General features: G+C 46.8%; 1 protein-coding gene across 1 annotated transcript in view; it reads left to right on the top strand.

The window, feature by feature from the left end:
* snta1 (syntrophin, alpha 1) overlaps positions 1-27,059 on the top strand; it is a 49,880-nt gene that overhangs the window by 10,157 nt on the left and 12,664 nt on the right. The window lies entirely within an intron of this gene.

Below are 27,059 nucleotides of genomic sequence, written 5' to 3'. Positions count from 1 at the left end.
TTATTAACTCTCAACTCTGGTACTTTGAGCTAATACATGAACCTCAAAGTGCTATTCATTCCTTCTTTGGCTATCATGTTAAGGACATTTTTTTAACTCTGGGATTACGATTAGCTCATTCCTGAACCAATGTGTTGAACATAACAAACCTCAAACTCCTCCTCCCCTATCCTCGCTGCTTGTCCCCACACCCCCACCCCCACCCCCCACCTTCTTCCAGCCAGCCTGTTACTCTCCATGAAGGTAGGTGAGGGGGCAAAGCTGTGGGAAGTGGAATATAGATGTACATATACAATGTACCAAAATATAAGTTCATTGACTATGATCAGGTCAGGTATAGAAGTTGTTAAATTCACTCATAGGATGTGGGCACTGCTGGCTGGGCCAGTATTAACTGCCCGTCCCTAGTTGGACCTTTGAGTAGGTCAGAGTGAGCAGCCTTTTTGAACCACTGCAGTCCATGTTTGGTAGGTTTACCCACAATGCTGTTGGGGAAGGAATTCCAGGGTTCTGACCCACCGACACTGGAGGAACAGTGATTTAGAATGTTGTAAACGCTTTTGAAAAGCATTTACTAGGGAGGGTTTACCAGGATGTTACCCGGGATGAGGGACTCCGGTCTTGATGAGACGCTACTTGGAGGGTAGTCAAGATTTGTAAAGATTGACTTGAAAAGCTACTGGAAACTGATTCTTTAACAAATTGGACAGATTCTCGGCAATGCCACTACTTTGTCACAAACAAAGAGCAGTGCTGAGGCACCAGGGGTGATCTGTCTCTTTTTATCTGTCTCTCTCTGTCAATCAGTAGAGGCCCGATGGGCTGAATGCTCTCCTGTGTGATAATTCTCAATGATCCTGAGGTGTTTGTGAGGCAGCTCATGACAGCCCGTCTCCAGCCATGGTTCAGGCAGTAATGAGGCAACATTAATTTAAAGGTCATTATCAAACAAGTCAGAACAAAGGGTCAGGGCCAATGTTTTTAAGAGGGCGGTTGGAATGTAGAATTCTTTTTATGTTTTGCTCTCGGAATGTGGCTGCTGCTGACAAGGCAGGTATTTATTACCCATTGCCCGGGTTCCCTCAGGTGTGGGACTAGAGAGAGGAGAAGGTCAAAGTTCCCTTCCCTGCAGGACTTTTAAGAACTGGTTGAGTTGTCCAATAATCAAACACGTTCTCCTTCCTCATATTAGTTGAGTAGAGCTGTAAATTCATCCTCAGTTGTTGGTAAATTGGGTTGGTGCATGTTCACCTGCCAAGCTGATAGATGTGGGAATCAGTAGCACTCAACACATTATCCAGGCAGACGTTCACCGTGCGGTACTGTAGGAGTGCTGCACTGTCGGGGGTGCCCCCTTATTGAGAAGATGTCTGCCCTCTCGGATGAAGGTGAAATATCCTACAGGTACTGTCTCTATGGAAGTATTGGGAAAAGTGCTGTGTCCCAGCCAATGTTTATCTCTCGAGCAGGAGTCCCGAAGTAAACCATTGTCATTGTTGGCCGTGGAACGTGACTGGGCACAAGCAGGTGGCCAGGTATGGAGATCAATGTGAGATCCCGCATTCACCCCTCCCACCCCCCCAATCTGTCCTGTTAAGGCTCAGCACTGGGCAGGCTGGAGATGGAGGGACAGGAGGGTCAGATACAGGGAGAGAGGGGGTCGGTGATACGGGGGGAGGCTGGGGTCAGTGATACAAGGGAGGGGGGTCAGTGATGCGGGGGGGATGTCGGTGATGCGGGGGGGGTGTGGGGGTTAGTGATAGGTGGGTCAGGTGGGGATGTTGGAGTGTATTTTGAGCTGACAATCGATTTCAAAGCTGGTTATGAACAGGCCGGTCACTGTAGCATCATTACGGTCCCAGTTACACACTCAGTGGAGAATGTGTGGAGGTTATTGTTGAATCAGAGATAATTGAGGCCTCTCATCTCTGTGCCATCCTGTCCATCCACCTCTGCCAAGCTCACCCATTGACCAGGAAATGTGGGATCCCGTGTGCCCTCTTGATCAGATTCCACCCTGATTCAGAAGCTTGCTTGGAGACTGAGGGGACCTGCTTTCCTCCTGTCGCCATAGTAACACTTATTTTTCAGACTTTATGGTCACCATGACGACAGTGGGATGGAGACACGGACTGTCGCTGCCTTAGATGGTCATGAGCTTTTGTTCCTCTGATAGTTGTAAAAAGAGGAATTTCTCCATAAACAGGCTGTCAGATTTGTGTGTGTTTTACCAGCTTTGAAGCCAAATGCGTGGTTTAATTTTCAGTTGCTGTCATTTGGAACAGTTTCATAGTGTCTCCTCCCCACCCCCTCTCAATCCAGGCCAGTTACACAGGAATGTGTTGGTCACAACGCTGACTGGGGGAAACATCGGAAAATTAGTCCTTTTTTTTTTAATTACCCTTCCTCGGGATGTGGGCATTGCCAATTGGGCCAGCAATGTGCCCTGGAGGAGGTGGTGAGGGCTGCAGTTTGGGGGAAATGGAAGGAAGTTTCAAGGACAAAGAGAGAGAGTGCCACATGAGTGTTTGAACAGCCTCCAGTAGTAAGTTCTGTCATTAGGTTTAAGAGTAAATAGTGCGAGGATCTTGTGAAATTTGAGTGACTGTGGGAGGCTGTGATCTGAAGGTATTGGGTTTAGTGTCTGGATGTGAACAGCCGCCAGGGATCCTGTGTGACACAGAGCAGCTGCTTAACCAGTATCGGCAGCACTTTATGCAGCCATCGCTCAGCTCCTGGCAATGTTCACACTGGGTGGAGCCAGCTTCCAACACCACAACCCTTACCACTGCCTGACTGATTATCCTTCAGTCTCGAAGTAGAGCGATAGAGGCTCTGACAGAGATTGGTTAGCCAATGTTGCGTTGTGTTGTTTTAAACTCTGTCGCCCGTGGAGTTTAGAGTTCCTTGCGTAATGTGTCTGTAATCGGTTTCACAATGTATACACATTCCCTGCACAGAATATCTCTCCTGGATGGTTGCCCAGCATGTTCTCTGATATCATTCACATTCTGAACATTGCTGCCAGTGTAACTACCAGCATGATGTTAACCCTTTCCATTCATCTGCCTCAAGACCTTCCCAAACATTCCCACCCCTCCTGATCCACTGGCTGACAGGGCAGCCCTTACATCAGATAGCCAGGCCATTCAGTCCAGCCTGTCTGTGTAGGTTTTGTGCGCCACTGCAGCCTCCGCCAAATCTATCCTGGTAGCTCCCTGCTCATAAAAAACACAGACAAGAGGAACAGGCCCCAAGTGCTATATCCAACCCCTTCAAATCAGGCAATAGTTTGGCCTCAACCACTGTCTGTGGCAGCGAATTCAATTAAATTGAATTGAATTTATTGTCACGTGTCACGAGGCACAGTGAAAAGCTTGTCTTGCGAGCAATACAGACAGATCACAGAGTTAAATAACATAGCTAAGTAAATAATAGGTAAATAGTGGCAAAAACAAAACACAGGTACAGGTGAATGTTAAGAGTTTGTGAGGCCATTCCGCATTCTAACAACAGTTGGGTAGAAACTGTTATGAAACCGACTGGTGCATGTGTTCAGGCTTCTGTATCTTCTCCCCGATGGTAGAGGTTGTAGAAAAACATTGCCAGGGTGGGATGGATCTTTGAGAATGCTGGGGGCCTTTCCTTGACAGTGGGCCTGGTAGATGGATTCTGTAGATGGGAGGTTGACCTTTGTGATTGTCCGGGCTGAGTTCACCACGTCTCTGATCTTGAATGGTACAGTTGCCGTACCAGATCCAGACAGAATGCTCTCGATGGCGCACCTATAAAAGTTGGCAAGGGTATTTGCCATCATGCAAAATTTCCTCAGCTGCCCGAGCAAGAAGAGACGTTGTTGGGCCTTTGTATCCAGTGCATCCACCGGCTCCCCACTCTGGGTGAAGACATTTCTCCTCATCCTAGTCCTAAATGGTTTACCCTGCATCCTTAGACTGTGACCCCTGGATCTGGAGTGTGGTGCTGGAAAAGCGCAGCAGGTCAGGCAGCATCCAAGGAGCAGGAAAATCGACATTTCAGGCATAAGCCCTTCAGGAATGTGTGATAGCAAGGGATAGTACTGTGAAATTCCTGATGAAGGGCTTATGCCTGAACCGTTGACTCTCCTGCTGCTTGGAAGCTGCCTGACCTGCTGTGCTTTACCAGCACCACCCTTTTTGACTCTGATTCTCTAGCATCTACAGTCGTCATTTTCTCTCACCCCTGGTTCTGGAGTCCCTTGTCATCAGGAATGTCCTTCCTGTATTTACCCTGCTTAGGTCTGTCTCTGATTCCTATGAGACCCCCTCATTCTTCCAAATCCTACCATCCTTGCAGGTCAGTCATACCATCCCAGGAATCAATCTGGTAAACCTTCATAGCATTCCCTCCATCACCAGAATATCCTTCCTCAGAGACTGAGACCAAAACTGCCCACAATACTCTGGGTGCAGCCTCACCAAGACCCTTCGCTGTCATAGTTTAGATCAGAGTGGTGCTGGAAAAGCACAGCAGGTCAGGCAGCATCTGAGGAGCAGGAGAATCGACATTTCAGCAAAAAGAGGCTCCATTCCTGATGAAGGGCTTTTGCCCGAAACGTAGATTTTCCTGCTCCTCGGATGCTGCCTGACCTGCTGGGCTTTTCCAGCACCACTCTGATCTAAACTCTGGTTTCCAGCATCTGCAGTCCTCACTTTTGCCTTCTCTGTCATAGCCTGCCCGCCCTCCCATTCCCTCCAGGTCCCTCTTTAGGTCAGGCTTCTTTCTTCAATAATCAGCCTGTCGGACCTTTCCCATTATGAATGACCACCCAGCTCTGTGTCCTCCATCTCCTCTGTACTGGACAGATTTTGTTTTGGAGATTGGGGATGTGTATGTAGTTGAAGCATCAGATTTATCGCAGGGTCAGAGTTGGAAATGCAAACAAAAGCAGGAAGTGCTGGAGAAGCTCAGCAGGTGTGTCAGTGTCTGTGGAGAGAGAAAAAGTTAATTTTTCAGAATGGTTGGACTGCTGTACTGGTCTGGTTTGACAAGCTTTAGTTATGTCAGTGGCTGGTTTGAGTTTGTTACCTGGTAAACGCTGACAGTGATCCATGATCCTGACCGCACATACCTGGTGTCTTGGACACACGCTGCGCGTTGCTGTGGGCACACTCTTACTGAGCAAGCTGTCTCTCAAACTTGTATTTTCAAAGTTCAGTGACTCCATTCGGGGAAAGTGAATTAAACAGAATTACTGTAATGATTATTTCCTTTAAAGAATACCATAACATACTTGCCACATTGTGTGATCAATGCAACCCGTAGGTCAATTCGAGGATGTGACCATTCAGCCCCTCGGACTTGGTCTGTCACTGAATTTGATCTTTGACCTGTTCCACATCTTTGTCTGCCCCCACCCCAGAAGGAGGGAGAGCAGGAGTTAGCAGTTTGAGGGCTGTTCCATAATCGTCTGCATTACTTTGTCTTCCTGCGGTAGCCATATATTTCTGGACTCCGAGGGCTGAATCTTACCATGTTTTGGCAAAGTGTCAGTTCTGTCGAGTTTCGTGGTGGTTTCTCCCTGTGAGGGTCTCATGTGATTTCTCGCTGTATCATCACTACCTACCAAACCCCGCCCGCCATCATACCCCTCCTGTTCGATTCTATCGGGAATTTGCCATCTCACTGTTTCCAGAGGCAGTCATCACTGCCAGGATATTCCAGGATAAACCAGTATCTCCTGGTGCCGTGTCTCATGGTTTCAGGTTAAACACGGGCAAGGAAAGCTCCTGCTGATTACCATGTACCATCCTGCCTCAGCTGATGAATCGGTACACCTCTATGTTGAACAACACTTAGAGAAAACACTGAGGATGACAAGGACACAGAACGTACTCTGGCTGGGAGATTTCAGTGTCCACCACCAAGAGTGGCTTGGCAGCAGGACCACTGATCGAGCTGGTCAGGTCCTAAAGGACAGAGCTGCTAGACTGGGTCTGCGGCAGGTGGGGAGGGAACCAACACGAGGGAGAAACATTCCTGACCCCATCCTTACCAATCTGCCGGCTACAGATGTATCTGTCCATGACAGTATCAGTAAGAGTAACCACCGCACAGTCCTTGTGGAGACAAAGTCCCACCTTCACACTGAGAATACCCTCTATCGTGTTGTGTGGCACTATCACCGTGGCAAATGGGACAGACTTCAAACAGATCTAGTAGCTCAAAACGAGACATCCATGAGGCATTGTGGACCATCAACAGCAGCAAGGGTGTACTCCAGCATAATCTGTAACCTCATGGCCCAGCATATCCCCCACTCAACCATTACCATCAGGCCAGGGGATCAACCCTGGTTCAATGGAGTGTGCAGGGGGACATGCCAGGAGCAGCACCAGGTAGACCTGAAGATGAGGTGTCACTGTGGCGCAGCCACCAAACGGGACTACTTGCATGTCAAACAGCATAAGCAACAAGTGATAGGCAGAGCTAAATGATCCCAGAACCAACGGATCAGATCTAATCTCTGCCGTCCTGCCACACTCAGTCGGGAATGGTGGTGGACAATTAAACAACTCACTAGAGGAGGCTCCACAAATCTCCCCCTCCTCAATTATGGAGGAGCCCAGCACATCAGAGCAAAAGATAAGGCTGAAGCTTTTGCAGCAATCTTCAGCCAGAAATACCGAGTGGATGACCCATCTTGGCCTCCTCCAGTGGTCCCCAGTGTCACAGATACCAGCCAATTCGATTCGCTCCATGTAATATCAAGAAACAGTTGGAGGGACTGGATTCTGCAAAGGCTATGGGCCCGGACAATATTCCTGCAATAGTACTGAAGACCTATGCTCCAGAACTTGCCGCTCCCCGAGCCAAGCTGTTCCAGTACAGTTACAACACCAGCATCTATCCGACAATGTGGAAAACTGCCCAGGTATGTCCTGTGCATAAAAAACTGGACAATTCCAACCTGGCCAATTACCATCCCAGCAGTCTACTCTCGATCATCAGTAAAGTGATGGAAGGTGGCATCAACAGGGGTATCAAGCAGCACCTGCTCAGCAATAACCTGCTCAGTGACGCCCAGTTTGGGTTCCCCCAGGGCCACTCAGCTCCTGACCTCATCACAGCCTTGGTTCAAACATGGACAAAAAGCTGAATTCCAGAGGGGAGGGGAGAGTGACAGCCCTTGATGTCAAGGCTGCATTTGACTGAGGGTGGTGTCAAGGAGTCCTGACATAACATGGTTGTGGTTGTTGGAGGTCAGTCATCTCAACTCCAGGACATTGCTGCAGGAGTTTCACAGGGTAGTGTCCTATCCCTAACCATCTTCAGCTGCTTCAATGACCTTCCCTTTAACATAATGTTCTCTCTATCATAAGGTCAGAAGTGAGGATGTTCACCAATGATTGCACAATGTTCAGCACCATTCACAACTCCTCAGATACTGAAACAATGCATATTCAAATGCGATAAGATCTCGACAATATCCAGGCTTCGGCTGACAAATGGCAAGTAATATTCACGCCACACGACTGCCAGGCAATGACCATCATCAATAAAAGACAACCTAACCACTGCCCTTTGACATTCAATGATGTTACCATCACCAAATCCCATACAGTCAGCATCTTTGGGGGTTACCACTGACCACAAACTCAATGGGACTCCCCACATAAACACAGTGGCTACAAGAGCAAGTCAGAGGCTGGGAATACTGCGGTGAGTAGTATTCCCCAAAGCCTGACTACCAGCTCCGAGTACAAGTCAGGAGTGTGATGGAATACACTCCAACAACACTCAAAGCTCGATACCATCCAGGACAAAGCAGCTGCTTGATTGGCACCACATCCACAAATATCCACTCCCTCCACCACCGATGCTAAGTTGCAGCAGTGTGTACCATCTACAAGATGTACAGCAGAAAATTACCAAAGATCCTCAGACAGCACCTTCCAATCCCACTTCCATTTAGATGGACAAGGGCAGTATGAATGTGGGAATACCAACCCCTGCAAACTTCCCTCCAAGTCACTCACCAGCCTGACTTGGAAATACATTGCCATTCCTTCACTGTCACTGGGTCAAAATCCTGGAATTCCCTCCCGAAGAGTATTGTGGGACAACTGACAGCACATGGATGCAGCAGTTCAAGAAGGCAGCTCACCCCCACTTTTTTTTTAGATTACTTAGTGTAGAAACAGGCCCTTCGGCCCAACAAGTCCACACCGACCCTCTGAAGAGCAACCCACCCAGACCCATTCCCCTACATTTACCCCTTCACCTAACACTACAGGCAATTTAGTATGGCCAGTTCACCTGACCTGCACATTTTTGGACTGTGGGAGGAAACCGGAGCACCCGGAGGAAACCAACGCAGACACGGGGAGAATGTGCAAACTCTACATAATCAGTCGCCTGAGGCAGGAATTGAACCCGGGTCTCTGGCGCTGTGAGGCAGCAGTGCTAACCACTGTGCCGCCGCCTTAGGGTGCAACTTGGGACGGGCAATAAATACTGACCCAGCCAGTAGTGCCCATGCCCCATGAGTGAATTTTTAAAATAATTATTGATTTAGGCACCTTCCCCTCACCTGTAGCGTCAGTAACAGCTGTGCCAGGCACTTCCATCTCTCTCAATCCCTCTCGGTCTCTCATTCCAGGAGTAACCAGCCCACAGTGGGGCAGAAGGAATCGAGGCGGATGAAGGGCCACCTGCCTATTTGCTCCTCACCTTGTGACCCTGTCTGTCTGCCCCCATTGGCTGGCTGGCTAGCTGGCTGACTGTGGCCAAGTCTATGGACTGAGACCGTCCTGTGCTGGGGACCTCTGACTGAAGCCTGTCTCCCCTGACGTTACTGACCTCTGCAGCCAAACACTAAACAGCGCAATAATACTACAGAACCGCGAGGTTGGTCTAAAGAAGGATCACTGGAGAAGCTCTGGGCATATGGAGCTGTCCTGCATGGTGAGAGATTTGCCCCCTTTCAGGGCAGAGAGAGGGGGAAGTGGTGCAATGCTTTATGGACAGGAACCTGATAAAGGGACTGGAGCCAACATGTTAACTCTGCTTTCTGTCCACAGAGTTTCTCCAACAATTCCTGCTTTTGTTACAGATTTGCAGCATCTGCAGCTTTTTATTTTTATGTGAGTCTGGTATCTCTGGCAGGGAGAGAAGACCTCTGCCAGTTGATCTGCGCATGCTCTGAGTGCATGGCCTGGTTTTCCATCTGGTCCCATTGCTTTCCTTGGATTCACAGGAAGGAAAGCTGATCTGCCCTCTGATGCAGTGACTATTGGGATAAGTTTGTCAGGACCTGTCAGAGTAGGTGTTACCTCTCCGCCGAAATTCTGCTCAAAGCGAGCATAGAAGGCATTGAGGCAATCTGGTAGGGATATGTCATCGTCTGCTGTCTTGCACTGAAGGCAGAGGGAGATAGATTCTGGAGTACTCAAGGGAGGAAGGATTATCAGGGAAAAACAGGAATTAGAATTGGGAAGAGGGAGAGGGGGCAATGGCAGGGAAAGCGAGAGGGAGCAGGGAAGGGGACAGGCAGAGGGAGAAGTGGTGGGGGCAGGAAGGCGAGAGCGCGAGGGCAGCTCTGAGTTCTAGCCTGGTCCAGTTCAGAAGCTGGATGCGTGGGCCTTTGCAGCAACCTTTTCAATGCTGATTGCCCACGTGTCCTTTTGTACAGCTCTACATTGCAGCTATATCCACTAGGTGGATCGGAGCATTAGCAATGGCACCAGGGTCCTGCGGGGTCTGATGCCAGTGTCTGGAGAAGGAGAGTGAGTATGGCAGGTGCCTGGGGACCATGCCCTAAGATGTTCCTGCCCAGTGTGTTCTTAGATGGCGATCCAGGTGAGCAAGTGATGACCTGCAGTTGTTGGTAGCCACTGTAATATCCATGTGGGGTGTTCTCAATGCTTTGTTTCCTTGTGGTGGGTTGTAGGCTAGCAGGTTGCATGTTATTGAGGTGTGGTTTGCAGTTAATGAGGCCCATCACCCCATCAATGGAATCTTTTTGCTACCCACCGAGAATCTCAGCTCAGTGTCTGGGACTCTGTGTGATAATGGCGCAAGGTGTTCCCAACATCGAGAGTGGCCTCACTGGATTTCTCTCTCAATTCTACCAGGTTTTCCGCCACACCCCACGTTGTTCAGATCCATTGTGATCAAAAACCTATCGATCTCTACCTTCTCAGTGTGTCTCGGACCAGACAGTATAACCTCACACTGAGGGGTCACCCAATTAGGACAGAGATGAGGAGGAATTTCTTCTCTAATGGTGAATCTGTAGAATTCTTTAACACACAGAGCTATTGAAGCAGGACCATTAAATATATTCCACGACAGAAAGATTTATAATCAGTAAGAGTATCAAGGATTATGGGGAAACACTGGAAAGTGGAGTTTGGGATGATCTCAATGAATGGTTAAACAGACTCAATGGGCTGAATGGCCACCTTCTGCTATTCTGTGGTATGGTGGACTCACGGACTGAGTATCCACAGCTCCCTGAGCTAGACAGTGCCACTGGGAAGATTAGGAAGAATTCCTTTCACTCCATGTTCCTCATCTCAGTCTGAAATAGATGACCATCTTTCTGGGACAGTAATTTCCTTCCTGTAGCAGGGTGACCAGAACTGCACACCGTATCCAAAAGTGGCCTCACCAACATCCTGAACAACTACAACGTGACATTCCCAACTCAACGGTTTTGAGGGTGAGAAAGGAAAATTTAATTTTGACCAAAATGCAAATGTCTGACTGCAGCACCAGCAGGAGGTGTTTGAGGTGGGACCTTTACATGGAGCAGAGAGAAGCTGAGACACATGCAGATTTCTCAGCTGCTCCGGGAGAGTTTGAAAAGAACGTTTCAAATTGAGCCAGACTCAGCTGCACAGACTGTGGAGTGTTCCGGCTCAGGATGGAGCATTGTAGAAACTGTAACAAACAGCTGCCCATTCCTTTATTCCATAGAGTACTTCACTTGTGTAAAAATAGACCAGTCAGCAACAAACTGTTCTATTCATCGATGACTTGGAGCACGTAATCCTGGCTCTAGTGAATCTCTCGCAGCATTCCATGTACAAAGAACAACATTCATTGAGCAAGATGCTCTCCACAGCAAGAGTTGAGTTTTTGGTTAATCAGCACTTTTCAAGGAGATGAGCAGTGATAGCCGGGCGGTAGGGGCTTCTCATCAGCACTGCTTTGCACATCCATTCTCATCGAAGGTTTTCTGCAGAATGCCCTGACACACCAAACAACACCTTTCATTCCAAGCTGGGGGTGTTTTCCTTAAGCTAAAGACAAACCAGTATCTTCTGTCAGAAATCGTGATGGGCAGTTGTTTACCCTGCTCAGTTGTAATGTAAATAAAATCCCATTAGTTCTGAAACTACTCCCTTGAAATGTTTGACAAGAAATCACCAGGGCTACAGAAATATTTATAGTTCTGCTTGCTGACCCTGTTGACTCCCAATCCACCAACACCTCAACTTTTGAATTTCCTTTGTGTTAAGTGTTTGCCACCAATGCCCCATCACTGCCTGTCTCTAATGTCTTCTAGACTCAAACTCTCCCAGATCTCTTTGGGTCAAAGACAGGAATGTGAACTTCGTTCTCAAGCCAACCCTCGATCCCTGAATGCCAGGAGAGCTGGTGCTAGGGCTCCCGAGTGACTCTGTCCATCCCTCTGTCCCTGGTGGTGATCTCTGTGCAGCTCTAATCCTAGCCTGCTGCGTGCTCCTCATTGACATCACTCCTCAGTTGGTGGCTGTGCCTTCAGCTGCCTTGGCCAAATGCCTCGCTGAACCTACCTCTTCCTGCTCTTTCTCTCTCACCCTCCTTCACTTGCTGTCTCTCATTCTCTCACTATCATCCCTCTCCATCCTTGCTCAGTCGTGTGTGCGCTCTCTCTCTCCCCCCCCCCCCGTCTCCCTCACGCATTCTTCTCCCGCACTCCCTCCCCCCCCCTCACTCTTTTTCTCCTCTTTCTCACTCTCCTCTGTCTCATTCCCTCTGTCTTTTGAGATGCTCCTTAGAACCTACCTCTGTGACCCTTGGTTGACTTCATACCTTCTGATCTCGATCACTGTCTAACCTTATTCCCGGGAAGTGCATGGGGAAATTAATAACTCTGTAAAAGTTGTCATGTAAATACAGCTTGTTACTGATTAACGCGGGTCCCTCTGATTGATTGGGTGAACACTGGATGGTGAGCTGCCTCTTCACAGTGAGCCTGTCATGTTGGGCTTTGCTATGTGTTTGCTATGTACTCTTTTCCTGGGTGTCTGACTGGATTGGTTCAGTGCAGGCTTCACTGAATGTCCAAAAATCACAGGAATTGAAAACTATGTTCAGTTTTGGTCACCTTGTTATTGGAAGGATATTATTAAACTGGAAAGAGTACAGAAGAAACTTACAAGGATGTTGCCTGGACTCAGTGGTCTGAATTATAGAGAGAGGTTGGACAAGCTAGGACTGTTTTCTTTAGAGCGTAGGAGACTGAGGGAGGAATCTTATAGAGGTGTATAAGATCATGAAAGGCATGGATAGGGTGAATGCACTCAGTCTTTTTCTCAGGGTTGGGGAATCGAGGACTAGAGGGCATCAGTTTATGGTGAGAGGGGAAAGAATAAAAGGGAACCACGGCAGGAAAGATCGTGTCTGTGTACCCTATCCACATCTCTCATGATTATAGAAACCTCTATAAGGTCACCCCTCCGCCTCCCAATGCTCCAGGGAAAACAACCCCAGCCTGTTCAGCATCTCCCTATAGCTCAAACCCTCCAACCCTAGCAACATCCTTGTAAATCTTTTGAACCCTTTCAAGTTTCACAACATCCTTCCTGTAGCAGGGAGACCAGAATTGCACAGAGTATTCCAAAAGTGGCCTAACCAATGTCCTGTACAGCTGCCACATGACCTCCCAACTGCTGTACTCAATACTCTGACTGATGAAGGAAAGTATAGCAAGTCAAACCCCGTAAGAATCCAAATTGTTTCAATAAGCTCTCTGCTTCTCATTCTCCTCAACTCCATCTGGACTGTGAGGCAGGGAGCTCTCTCCTGCCCTGCTTTCTCTCCCAGCGTGTATGTTCTGGAGCTAATGACAGGTTAAGGATTTATTTTGAATGTTGAGCTAAGTCACTGGGGAGTGGGAGGAGGAGGGAACTGAGCTCAGTTTCCTGTTGTTCTGTTGGTCAGCACAGTGTCATTGTTTTGGCATGGCTCATCAGTTTATAAAGTATTGGCCTGGGTTTCGGACAAAATGCAGATTTGAGAGATTACTGGCGATGAAAGTGTTGAATAATGAGCATTAGTTGTCCAAAATCCGTTAGTGTTTCGAAGATTGGTGATGTAATGATGGCTATCGATGGCTTTGTATCTATAGAATAGTACCTCCCAGTGTGGTGTAAATGGGTCCACCGTGTGGGGGCCTCAAAGAACTTAGGAATAGTGTAACAGGAGTAGACCATTCAGCTCCTGCAGCCTGTCCCACCATTCAATGAGATCATGGCTGTTCTGTGGCCTAACTCCTGCCTTTATCCCATTTTCTTTAAGTGGAACAATTTATTGTCTCAGGTAATATATGTGAACATTTGACCATTGACAGGTTTGAGTTGCAGTTTGGATCTTTTGATCTTGCTCATTGCTTTGACTTCAGAGAGCATACGGGGTTTATCCCAATGTCTTGGGCAACAGTTCTCCCTCAGCCAACTTCATCGATTATGACGTTGCTTGAAAAGCACAAGAGGTCAGGCAGCACCTGTGAAGAAAAATCAGAATTAACATTTCGGGTCTGGTGAACTCAGAATTCTGAGGAAGGGTCACTGTACCCAAAACATTAACACTGATTTCTTTTCACAGATGCTGCGTGACCCGCTGAGCTTTTCCAGCAACTTGTGTTTTTGTTTCTGATTTACAACATACACAGTTCTTTTCATTTTCATCGATTATGAGCTTGTTGGCTGTTACATTTCTTCCATTCCTATACTCACCATCCTGACTTGGAGATCCTTCACTGTCACTGAATCAGAATCCTGGAATTCCCTCCCTAACGGCATTCTGGGTCAACTATAGCATGTGGACTGCAGTGGTTCAAGAAGGTCCTCATCCCCTCCTTCTCAAGGGGCGACTAGGGACTGGTAATAAATGCCCAGCCAGTGACACCCACACCCCAGGAATGGATAAAAATAATATAATAGTAACTACATGTCAAGGTATTTATTTGGATTTGAAATGTTTGATCTTTTTGATGCTATTTGAATGCAATTTTAAGCAGGTTCAAGTTGCTCCTAAAACTGAGGATGTTCTGCACCTTCTGGGACACAGTTTTCAAACCAATGTCATAGAAACTTAGGACCAGAGAAAATAGGAGTAGGAGTAGGCCATTTGGCCCTTCAAGCCTTCTCTGCCAATCACCATGATCAATTTATCTCTTAGCTTCCCCCCACCCCCGGCCCACCAGCCTCATTCCTGATGAAGGGATTACGTTCGTTGGATGCTGCCTAACCTGCTATGCTTTTCCAGTGCCACACTCTTGACACCAACATCCAATTTTAATGCCTGTTCATGTCCCCCCCCCGCCCATACCGTGAGACCTCTTTAGATCCAAGTGCTACATCTAACTCCTCATTAAAAACATTCAATGATTTCGACTCATACCCTTTCTGTGGCAGAAAATTCCCCAGGCTCCCCACTCTCTGGGTGAGGACATTTCTCCTCATCTTGTCCCACATGGTCTACCCCATTTCTTCAGACTGGGACATTTGATTCTGGACTCCCCTGTCACTGGGAACACTCCCTCCTCCCCACCGTCATTGGGAACACTCCACCCCCCCCCCCCCCCCCCCCCCCCCCTACCCCTCCCAATGGGAATATTCCTCCCTGTTGAGTGGGTTTCTATAAGACTCCCCCTTCATTTTTTCTGAACTCCTGTGAATCTAGTCCTAACTGATCCAACCTCTCCCCATCCATCAGTCCTGCCATCCCAGGAATCAGTCTGGTAAACCTTTACTGCATTCCCTCCACAACTGGAATATCCTTCCCGGATACGGAGACCAAAACTGTACACAATATTCCAAACGTGGTCCCACCAAAATCCTGTATCATTGCAGCAAGGCATGCCCCAGTTGGAGTACAGTGTGCCGTTCTGGTCTCCTCACTATGGGAAGGATGTGGTTGTAGTGAAGAGGAGATAATGAGAGATTGGCTTCCATAGCAATACACCATTTCCCTTCTTCACCCCCTGCTGCACCTACACACTTACCTTCAGTGACTGGTGTACACAAACACCCAGGTCCCATTACTCCTCCCCCTCTCTCAATCCATCCCCATTCAGAAAATCCATTTTTCTGCTTTTGCTTCCAAACTGGATACCCTCATAATTATCTACATTATCCTGCATCTGCCATGCAAATGCCCTCTCCTTCCGCCCTGTCCCTGTCCAATTCACACTGCACCGTCTCTGCATCCTGCTCACAGCTCACCCTCTCACCCAGCTTTGTCTAATCTGCAAACCTGGTGAGATTACATCTAGTCATTAAAGCATAGGTTTAGGTGAGAGGGGGAATTATTAAAAGGGACCTGAGGCGTAACTTTTTCACACAGAGGGTGTGTGTGTATGGAGTGAGCTGCCGGAGGAGGCTGGTGCAATTACAACATTTAAAAGGCATCTGGATGGATATATGAATAGGAAGGGTTTAGACCAATATGGGCAACTGGCAACTGGGACTAGTTCAGTTTAAGAAACCTGGTTGGCATGGATGAGTTGGGCTGAAAGGCCTGTTTTTGTGCTGTATGACTCTATAAAATACATTGGAAATAGCTGGGGTCTGAGCACTGATCTCACCACTGTCTGACCCATGCCCCTTTCCCTGACCCCTGACCCCCTGCCATGCAGAAAAAGATCCATTTGTTCTACTCTTTATTTCCTGTCTGCCAACCTGTTGTCTATTCCTCTCCATGTGCTACCCCAATCCTGTGTGCCTTAACCTTACACACTAATCTCTTGTGTGGGGCTTTCTCAAAATCCTTCTGTAAATCCAAATGAACCACATTTACTGCCGACACTTTATTAACTCTAGTTCCATCCTTGAAAACTTCCAGTAGGTTTGACAAGCATGATTTCCCTTTCGTTAATCCATGCTAACTGTCTGATCATGCCACTGTTTTCCACAGGCTCAGCTATTAAATATTATACACGGGATTTTACATGTTCTCTGATATCAATGTCAGGTTGACTGGTCCACAATTCCTAGCTTTCTCACCCCCTCCATTCTTAAACGGAAGGGGTTACATTAGCTACCCTCCAATCTGTCGGAACTGTTCTAGAGTGTGTCGAACATTGGAAGATGTCCATTTAACTTGTTCTTAAAGAAAAGAACAAAAAAGAACACCTTGGCACTTTACGTTGCCTGGTCAGCCAGTCTCCTTGGGCCAGGGCTCCTTTCCCAACGTTTACCAGCAAGGAATAATTGTGGACTGGGTCATTCATCTCCTAGCTATCCATGGGACCTAGCCATGCACAACACTAATCATTACACTCCCAGGTTATTCATTACACAGTGTGCCTTAAGGTGTTTGAGAGAGGCACAATGAGGTATTGTTTAAAAAGGCGAAACTTGAATTTCCGTAGTGACTTCAATGACTCAAGACATTGCAATACATTCAACGATTAAATATGATGATAGACACCTTCAATAATTTATACACATTCATCCCAAGCTCCTGCACCCTTTTAGAATTGTCCCTTTTAGAATTGTCCCTTTTATTGTCTCTGTGTTCTTCTCATTAAAATGAATTACTGCACACTCCTCTGTATTAAATTCCACTTGCATAACATCCTCCTCCCAGTTCACAACGCTTCCAGGTTTTATTAGCTACATGTTCTGAAATTGTGCCCAGTTCAGCCAAGCCTAGATCGTTAAAATATATCAGAAAGAGCCAGGGTCCCACAGGCAGCCCCTGGTGAAGCCCACTATTAGCCCTCCCCCACTCTAATCATTCACCAGTACTCAGGTATACACTCCTACACCCCCAACCCCGACACATACACACAGACATCCCCAAACACGCATACACACTCCTGGATTCCCAAACCCACCCCTGCATGCACGCACACACATACACAAACACTCCCATATCCCAAACACACACCTATACACATCCACACATCCCCAAACACACACACACACACCCAGATTTCCAAACCCACCCCTGCATGCACCCACGCATCCCCAAACGCAGACACACATACACAAACACTCCCATATCCCAAACACACACCTATACACACCCACACATCCCCAAACACACACATACACAAACATTCCCATATCCCAAACACACCTCTATACACACCCACGCATCCCCAAACACGCACGCATACACAAACACTCCCATATCCCAAATCCACCCCTATACGCACCCACACATCCCCAAACCCACCCCTATACACACCCACACCCAGACTCCCAAATCTACCCCTGCCCACACCCAGAAATCCCCACACATATACACATGCACAGTTCCTGTCAATAAGCCAACTCTGTATCCACGCTGCCAGTGTCCCACTGGATGTCAGTGTTGCTGCTAAGTCTATCATGTAACACTATCAAATACATTTGAAAGTTTGCTTGCGCCACTTCACTGACCCTCCGTGTTGGTTCAATCTGAAATTCGGTCATGTTTGGTAAACATAGTTTGCCCTTCCCGCGTCTGCAAGCTTACCTTAATTAATCCAGACTTTTTGAAATAACTAATCTTCCTGATGAATGTTTCTTAAAGCTTCCCCACTGCCGAGGTTAAACTGACCGTTCTGAAGTTGTTGAAATTTATTTTTGTTTTTTGATTTGAGATATGATTTGAGACCACAAAGAAGTGATTTAATGGAATGGTTCAAGGATTGAGAGTCATCAGGGTAGCCAGGGAAAGGGTTAACCCACTCGAGGGCAAAGAAGGGAATCTATCTATGGAGCCAGAAGATGTAGGTGAGGGTTCTAAAAGAATACTCTGTCTCGGTATTCACCAAAGAGAGGGAGTTGCTGGAGGATGATTTTGGGGAAGGGAGTGTCAAACCTCTAAGCCAAGTTTCTATTAAAAAGGAAGAGGTGTTATGGATCTTAAAAAATATTAAGGTAGTTAAGTCCCCAGGTCCTGATGGGATCAATCCCAGAATATTGAGGGAGGCAAGAGAACAAATTGCTGGAGCATTGACAGACACCTTTATATCCTGTTTGGCCACAGGTGAGGTCCCAGAGGACAGGAGAAAAGCTACTGTTGTCCCATTGTTTAAGAACGGAATAATCCTGGAAATTACAGGCCTGTGAGTCTCACGTCGGTGGGAGGGAAATTATTGGAAAAGATTCTCAGGAACAAGATCTACACGCATTAGAAACAAATGGACTGATTAATAATAGACAGCGTGGTTTTGTGCGGTGGGGTGGGAGGTCACGCCTCACTAACTTGATTGAGCTTTCTGAGGTGTTGACAAAGATGATTGCTGAGGGAAAAGTGGTTGATGTTGTCTACATGGACTTCAGTAAAACCTTTGACAAGGTCCTTCATGGCAGACTGATACAAAAGGTGAAGTCACATAGTATCAGGGGTGAGCTGGCAAGTTGGTACAGAACTGGCTCCGTCATAGCAGACAGAGGGTAGCGGTGGAAGGATGCTTTTCAGAATGGAGGGTTGTGACTAGTGGTGTCCCACAGGGATCAGTGCTGGGACCTCTGCTGTTTGTGATCCACATAAATGTTTTGGAGGAAAATGTAGCTGCGATAATTAGTACGTTTGTGGATGATACAAAGATTGGTGGAGTTGCAGATAGTAAGGGGGATTGTCAGAGGATACAGCAGGATATTGATCAGTTGGAGGCTTGGGCAGAAAAAAAGCAGATGGAGTTTAATCCAGACAAATGTGAGGTGATGCAATTTGGAAGATCAAGTACAGATAGAAATTGTACAGTGAATGGCAAAACCTTTAGGGGTATTGACATGTAGAGGGATCTGGGTGTGCAGGTCCACAGATCACTGAAGGTGGAAGTGCAGGTAGATAAGTAAAAAAGGCCTATGGCATGCTTACCTTCATTGGAAGGGGCATTGAGTGTAAGGATAGACAAGTTATGCTGTAAGGATAGACAGTTAGGCCGCACTTGGAATATTGTGTACAGTTCTGGTCACCACACTACCAGATGGATCTGGATGCTTTGGAGAGGTTTACCAGGATGCTGCCTGGTCTGGGGGATTTTAGCTATGGAGAAAGGTTGGGTAGACTGGGTTTGTTTTCACTGGAATGCAGAAGGTTGAGGGCAACCTGATAGAAGGTTATAAGATTGTGAATGGCATGGATAGAGTGGAAAGTAAGGTTTTTCCCCAGGGTGGAGGGGTCAATTACTAGGGGACACAGGTTCAAGGTGCCGAGGGGGCAAGTTTAAAAGTGATGTGTAAGGGAACTTTTTCACACAAAGAGTGGTAAGTGCTGGAACGCGTTGCCAGAGGAGGGGGTGGAAGCAGACACAATAGTAGCATTCAAGAAACCCCTGGACAAACACATGAATAGAAAGAGAATAGAGGGATATGGATCCTGTAAGTGAAGACAGTTTTAGAATGGAAGGGAAAAATGTGTTAGCACAGGCTTGGAGGACCGAAGGGCCTGTTCCTGTACTGAATTGTTGTTTGTTTTGTCAGTGATGAGGATAGATTGAAGAAGTTGGGACCATTCTCCTTGGAGAGAAGAAGGGAGATTTGATCGAGGTTTTCAAAGTTATGAATGGCTGGAGAGAGTAGATAAGTTCCAGCTCATGAAAAAAAGCCAGAATGAGAGGGGCGTAGATTTAAAGTGATGTGGAAAAGAAGCAAAGGTGATGTGTGAAAATACATTCTCACCCAATGAGCAGTTAGGGTCTGGAATGTACTGGCTGGAAGTTGCTGGAGGCACATTCAATTGAAGCATTCAAGAGGGCATTGGATAGAGATATTGTGTAAAGGTGTGGGGAAATGGCTAGAGATTGTATCCAGGGAATGATGTTCATTTGAAGGCATGAAGCAGGCACGATGGGCCAAATAACCTTCTGTCCTGTAACATTTTTGAGATTCTGTGATATTCACAGCTTTCCAGTCCTCTGGCCCCATCTTCAATCTACAGGGGACTGGAGTTGATGCCTGTGTCTCCACAATGTCCACCCTTACAACCCTCAGCATCTTCAAATGTATCTGATCCAGTCCTGGTGGTGGTAACTGTAGTCAGACTTTGTACTAATGTAGCTGAAAATGTGTTGCTGGAAAAGCGCAGTAGGTCAGGCAGCATCCAAGAAGCAGGAGAATCGATGTTTTGGGCATGAGCCCTTCTTCAGGAAGAAGGGCTCATGCCAGAAACGTTGATTCTCCTGTTCCTTGGATGCTGCCTGACCTGCTACGCTTTTCCAGCAACACATTTTCAGCTCTGATCTCCAGCATCTGTAGTCCTCACTTTCTCCTTTGTACTAATGTAGCTTTACCAATCTTTAAAAAGATGCTAGGCGGTATTTATTGCCCATTCCTAATTGCCTGGAGGGCAGTTGGGAGTCAATTACATTGCTGTTGGTCTGGAGTCACATATAGGCCAGATCAGGTAAAGATGGCAGATTTCTTTCCCTAAAGGATATGAGTGAACTAAATGTGTCTTTAAAACAATCAGTAATGGCTATACAGCCTTTAGGATAGCTTTTATTTAATTCAATTTATTTATTTTTAATTCATATTTGACATCTACCATGATGGGACTTGAACCCACATCTCGGAACTTTACTACAATCTCACTGCCTTCCCCTAGTCCATTGAGTGTCTCAACCATGTCCTTTTTCACCATGGCAACATCTTGGTTATGACAGAAGGTGAGGATCTGGATCCTATTATTCTCATTTTTAATTTTCATCACCCCCCATTTCTGCTTTATCTTACTCTTTATCTCTTTGATTGTCCAGGGAGCTCTGAATTCATTTATCCCCTTGTGGGGGATGTACCTCGACTTTAACTGAATATACTCCTCTATAGAGGCAGTTTGTTGTTCAGAGAAATCATTACCTGTCAATCCTGATTCCAGTTTTCCTGTTCTGGATCCATTCTCTCAGAATTTGGCCCCTCCAGTGAATGATTTTTGCTCCTCATAGTCTAAATTTTCTGATACAATTCATAGAATCCCTGCAGTGTGGAAGTAGGCCATTTGATGCATCAGGTCCACACTGACCCTTCAACAATAGCCCATTCAGACCCACCATCCTACCCTATTCCCGTAACCCTGCAATTCCTTTGGCCAATCCACCCTAAACTTCATAGACTGTGAGGAAATGGGAGCACCCAGAGAAAACCCACACAGACACTAAGAGAATATGCAAACTCTACATAGACAGTCGCCTGAGGCTGGAATTGGACCCAAGTCCTTTGTGAGGCAGCAGCACTAACCACTGAGCCACCATGCCACCCACTGATACCAGATCCATTTGACCTGCCTCCTGCCCAGAACCAGATCCATTAATGCCTCCATCCCACTGGGTCAGGAACATTCTGAAACTGAAAACTCAGTGGAGTGCACTTCAGCAACTCTTCCTCTTCTCTGTCCTTGATGCCGTTATTATATGAGGATTTTAGGAGTCCCCATTATCATTACTGTGTCCTGCTGATCAGTGCTTCCCAAACTGTTTTCCAACATAGTCTACTTTCAACCCTTGAAAATTAATGGGACTCAGATGTCACCCAAAATAAAACAGCAGTGAAGCAGCTGAACAACAGCCAGTATATAGTTATAATGTATATTATTGCATCATTATATGAACAGCTGTGCTTTTTAAAAGAACTGTATTAAAAATGTTATTACCCCACCCTAATGATTTTGCTCTGTTAGTCAGTTTGCAAACCATATATCTCAAATATTAATCATCAGATTTCAGTGAAACTTGATCAGCAGAGTGGCACACAAGAAGAGCTGATTACTTTTTCTGAAGACCCAGAGGGTGGGGTGATTCTGAAATTCCCTGCCTGTGAGGGTGGGAGAGGCAGAAACCCTCATCCCACTGAAGGACTGTTTTGATGTGCACTTGCAATGCCAAGGTATACAAGGCTATGGGCCAAATGCTGGGAAATGGGGTTAGAGCAGTGAGCTGTTTGTTCTTGACCAGCACAGACTTGTTGGGCTGAAGGGCCTATTTCTGTGCTCTAGATCCCCATGACTTCACTTTTAAAAGAGCTGTTAACTTTGGGGAAGGTTCTGATGAAGAATCTTATCGGCCTCGAGACGTTAACTCAGTTTCCCCCCACAGACGCTGCCACACTTGCTGAGTTTTTCCAGAACTCTCTCTGTGTTCAATAACTTAGTGAAGCAGGACAAAGGGCAAATGGAGATTTTTAAAGGAAGTCGCTGCTTTAGCATTTTGTGGACTGTCTCAACTGTTGTGAAATTTGTCAGACCTTCCAAATGTGAGCAGAGTTTTCAGAGCAAGTTGTTGAATGTGCACCGGACTCAGGTTGCCCCTGTCCGATGCGAGCTCTTAATGGAAGAAATTTTTTTCCCAGTTTTGTCGTGACAGAGCATCAACAAGGCAAGGTTCAGCCTGAAGGCAATGCTATCTAATTGTAACAGTGTTCAGCTCATAGTGTGTCAGGGGCATGAACTGTACTGTGTGCACTGTTCAGTTGTACATTGATGCACTCACTCGTCCATTACTTTATCTGAGCTGCCACCACTCGTAACCTTTGGTGTAGAAGCAGCGATTCTACTGACGTGCGCATTTGCATCCAACATTCCAAACCTTCAGCAATGTCACATTGAGATTCTCTGCAAGCTGTCACTGTGCATTGTTTTTAATAGGAAATAAGGCAAAGGAACTTTTAGTTTTGCAGCTGAGAGTTTCAATAACATAAGGTGGTCTTTGTTGTCCCAGAGACTGCACTTTCAAAGTGATTTCTGCTGCACACAATGCAGCATAAAAATAAAATGTGATTGATTCACAAGGTAAGTAAATTTCCAAATGTGTTCCTCCCAGCCTCGGGCTGACCATTCTCCCGGGGAAGTGGAATGTCTCTGAACAGTCGCATGTGGCATCCAGTGCTCTTGGAGGTTTCACACTAGCCCCTTGTATTCCTGTGTGATAGATGGTTCAGTGAACTTGCTCTCCCCAAATTCTCCAACCCTACTGTAATAATTCCCTTCTCCAGACCCCATTCCCCACAGGCACATCCATAACTGTGACGAAAGCAAAATACTGCAGATGCTGGAAATCTGGAACACGGCAAGTACTTGAGAAACTCAGCAGGTCTGGCAGTGTCTGTGGAGTGAGAAACAGAGTTAATATTTGGAGTCCAATATGAATCTTCGTCAGAACCCAGTAGGGTAATGGCCCATCTATTGTTTCTTAGTTCTAAACTTTGAGCAGGTGGTGACACTTTGTGGTGTTACCACTGGGTGGTTAATTCAGAGACCCAGGTAACATCTGGGGACCTGGATTCAAATCCCACCGTGGCAGATGGAGGAATCTGAATTTTTAAAAAGTTAAGAGTCTTGTGATAACGATGAAGCCATTGTAAAGCTCATCTGGTTCACTGCTGTCCAGAAGTATGAGCAATGATAAAGTCAGGATGGTATGGGACTCTGAGGAAAACTCTGCAGTTAGTGGTCACAAGGGTTTGGAAGGTGCTGTCAGAGGAATCTGAGTGAGTTGTTAAAGTGTATCTTTTGACAGCACATACCCAGTGCTTCTCTGGTGTATTGTGGGGAGGGCGCACATGTTCAAGGTGGTAGTAACGATAGGAATCCGAGGAACAGTAAACCTGCAGTCCAAACAGAATCCCCAAATAAACAACAGACTGACAACTTGTAATGTTACCCTCGATAAAATAAATCCCTGAATTTGATATGATTTATTTAATGTATTTGAGGATAAATTTAAATGGCATGGTGCTTTCAAACAGCAGGATTGACTTTAACTTTATTTAAAACTCCTTCCTGCTGAGCTTTGGATCTCAATGTCCTGGTCTCTGTTCCCTCCCTCTCCCTCTCCCTGTCTGTCTCAGTTTATCTCTCTCTCTCTCTCACACTTTCTGTCTGTCTCATTCTGTCTGTCTTCATCTCCATCACTGTCTCTGTCTCTCCCCCCTCCCCACCATCTGTCTTTCCCTCTCTCTCTCACTCTCTCTCCTTCTTTCCCTCTCTTTCCCCTTTCTCCCTCCCCTTCTCTTCTCTCCCTCTCCTTCTCTTCTGTCTTCTCGCCCGTGTGTTGGTCTCCCTCTCGCTATCTCTCCCTCCCTCTTCCCCCCACACCCCCAGCCTCTCCCTCTCTTTCTCTCTGTCTGCCTCTGTCTCTCCCCCCTCCCCTCCCCCTCCTTCCCCCTTCTCCAACTTTCCCTCTCCTTCTCTCTGTCTCCTCCCCCCTGCCCTGTGCCTTGCCTCTTCCTCCCCTCCCGCCCCGTCTCTCTCTCTCTCTCTCTCTCTCTCTCTCTCTGTCTCTCCTTCCCTGCCTCTATACTTCCTACCTCCTCTCTTTCTCTGACTCCCCATTCTCTCATTCTCGGTCTCTTTCTCCCCCCCCCCGAAGGTTCTGGTCTGTATGGGAGGTGGCTGCCTGGGTGACTGTATCCTGTACTCAGTCACTGTCACTGACTGATTCAATTGTACCTTATGCAAAGTGGTGAGGGTTTTGATTCCAAATAGTTTTTCTCAAAGTCAAATTCCACATTTAATCCCGAGCAATGAGGACATGAACGACCCTGTCCTTGCTGGCTTTTGTGGTTTAGATGTTACCCTCTGGGTTTCTCAGCTCCGTGAGTGCCAGGAGCTCTGTGAACATTCCATGGCTGGCCCCTCTCTGCTGTGTCACTCTGTGATTCATAGCAAGCTATTTGACTGTGGAAAGCATCACAGCTCTTGGCCAGTATTTATCCTTACACACCAAAGATGCATAAAGCCATTTGGCCCAATTTCGTGCTACTGTCCCCTCAGGAAAATATAATCATTCACACTTATCCCCATAATGACTTTTCATTTGTCTAACACCCATTGCCCAGTCTCCTCCGGAGTGTTGAATTGGATTTCTCCAGCAGCCAGTGAACCTGTAGCCTCTGTAGTTACTGAGGGAGGATACTGATCTTGTCGTCTGTTCTAAATCTGTGACAGTTAATCCACTGTTTGTGGCAGATCATTCTCGACCTGTAGCCCTGTCCTGGTCTTTCATTGCTAAACTCTTCCATCGTATTGCCCTGTAATTTTAGCAGAGGTCACGGAGATGGAGATCAGGATTTTAGTTTTGGATCCCATCGACATTTTGTTTTGAGAAGAGTGGGGAGGGGAGTTGGTTTCATTATCCCCGCAGTCCCAGCCACAATCCCTGGAATCTCTCTTAAAAATAACAGGGAGTCTCAGTTGAGAGCAACAGGATCAGTGCAGCAGATGGGGAGCTTGGAGAAAGCAATTAAAGGCTCCATCCAATTTAGGCCACAAAAGTTTATGTCTGACCAAGTTCCAAGCAGTTCTGTTGCTGCCCTGGGCTCCAGTGAAAGATGAAAGTCTGTGGGGTTTTTTGAGATTTTTAAGAAAATTAACTCATCGGATGTGGGTGTCGCTGGCTGTGCCCAGCATTTATTGCCCATCCCTAGTTGCCCTTGAGAAGGTGGGGTTGAGCTCCCTTCTCGAACTGCTGCAGTCCACAGGATGTAGATACACCCTCAATGTGCTTAGGGAGGAAATTCCAGGAATTTGACCCAGTGACAGTGAGGGAGCAGCGATATATTTCTAAGTCAGGATGATAAGTGGTTTGGAAGGGAATTTGTAGATGGTGGTTTTCCCATATATCTGCTGCCCTTGTCCCTCAATGTGAAGTGGTCATGGGTTTAGAAGGTGCTGTCTGAGGATCTTTCTGCAGTGAACCTTGTAGATAGCACATACTGCTGCTACTGAGCACCGGTGTTGGAGGGAGTGCTTATTTGATGTTTTTCCAATCAAGTAGGCTGCTTTGTCCTCTACAACATGGCTCCTTGAGTGTTTTTGGAACTGCCCCCATCCAGGCAAGTATTCCATCACGCTCCTGACTTGAACCTTGTAGATAGTGGACAGGCTTTGGGGAGTCAGGAGGTGAGGTACTCGCTGCAGGATTTATTGCCTCTGACCTGCTCTTGTAGCTGCTTTGTTTATGTGGCAAGTCCAGTTCGGTTTCTGGTCAATGTTAACCCCCAGGATGTTGATTGTCAGGGGTTCAATGATAGTAATGCCATTGACTATCAAAAGGCGGTGATTAGGTCGTCTCTTATTGGTGATGGTCATTATCTGGCATTTGTGTAGCCACGTCTCAGCCCAAGGAGAGAGTGAGGACAGCAGGTGCTGGAGATCAGAGTCGAGAGTGTGGTGCTGGAAAAGCACAGCTGGCCAGGCAGCATCCGAGGAGCAGGAGAATCGACATTTCGAGCATAAGCACTTCATCAGGAAGGGCTTCATCATTCCTGATGAAGGGCTTACGCTTGAAATGTTGATTCTCCTGCTCCTCGGATGCTGCCTGGCATGCTGTGCTTTTCCAGCACCACACTCTTCAACACTTATCAGCCCAAGCCTGGATATTTAGAGTCATAGAGCTGTTCAGCATGGAAAGTGATCCTTTGGTCCAATCTGTCCATGCTGCCTATATTTCACACACCTCTTGGCTCCTGCTTCTAATCGCAGCTAGTTGGAGTTCTGAACTGGGAGCCAAATAAACCTGGATTGAGCTGGGTTGGCACGCAGGGTGGGGAAGTTGAATGGCACAGCACCAACCCATTCTTTGGAGGTAACCAGCCCCAAGTTACTTTGGGAAATACAAACTGAGTATCCTCAACATTGATCTCTTGACTTCAGTTAGCAGACTTGGAGTCGTTCTCCTGAATCCTGGGTTATTCCTCCTCAGAGTCTTTATCCTGAGCTGTGGGACCCAGCACCAATTTTACTTATTCCAAATAAATACACAAGATGTGTGTGAAGGAAACAAGAGTTACAAGTCTGTAATGACTTCTTCAGTGTCATACCCAGACCAGAAGCTAACCCTGTTTCTCTCTGTACAGATATTTTGCTGAGTT

Source organism: Chiloscyllium plagiosum, unplaced genomic scaffold (genome assembly GCF_037043375.1).
Source record: "Chiloscyllium plagiosum isolate Xiang-an unplaced genomic scaffold, Cpla_swu_hap1 HiC_scaffold_15, whole genome shotgun sequence".
Taxonomy (NCBI): domain Eukaryota; kingdom Metazoa; phylum Chordata; class Chondrichthyes; order Orectolobiformes; family Hemiscylliidae; genus Chiloscyllium; species Chiloscyllium plagiosum.
The sequence above is the reverse complement of the archived record's forward strand: the minus strand, read 5'-3'. Positions and strand labels throughout refer to the sequence as shown.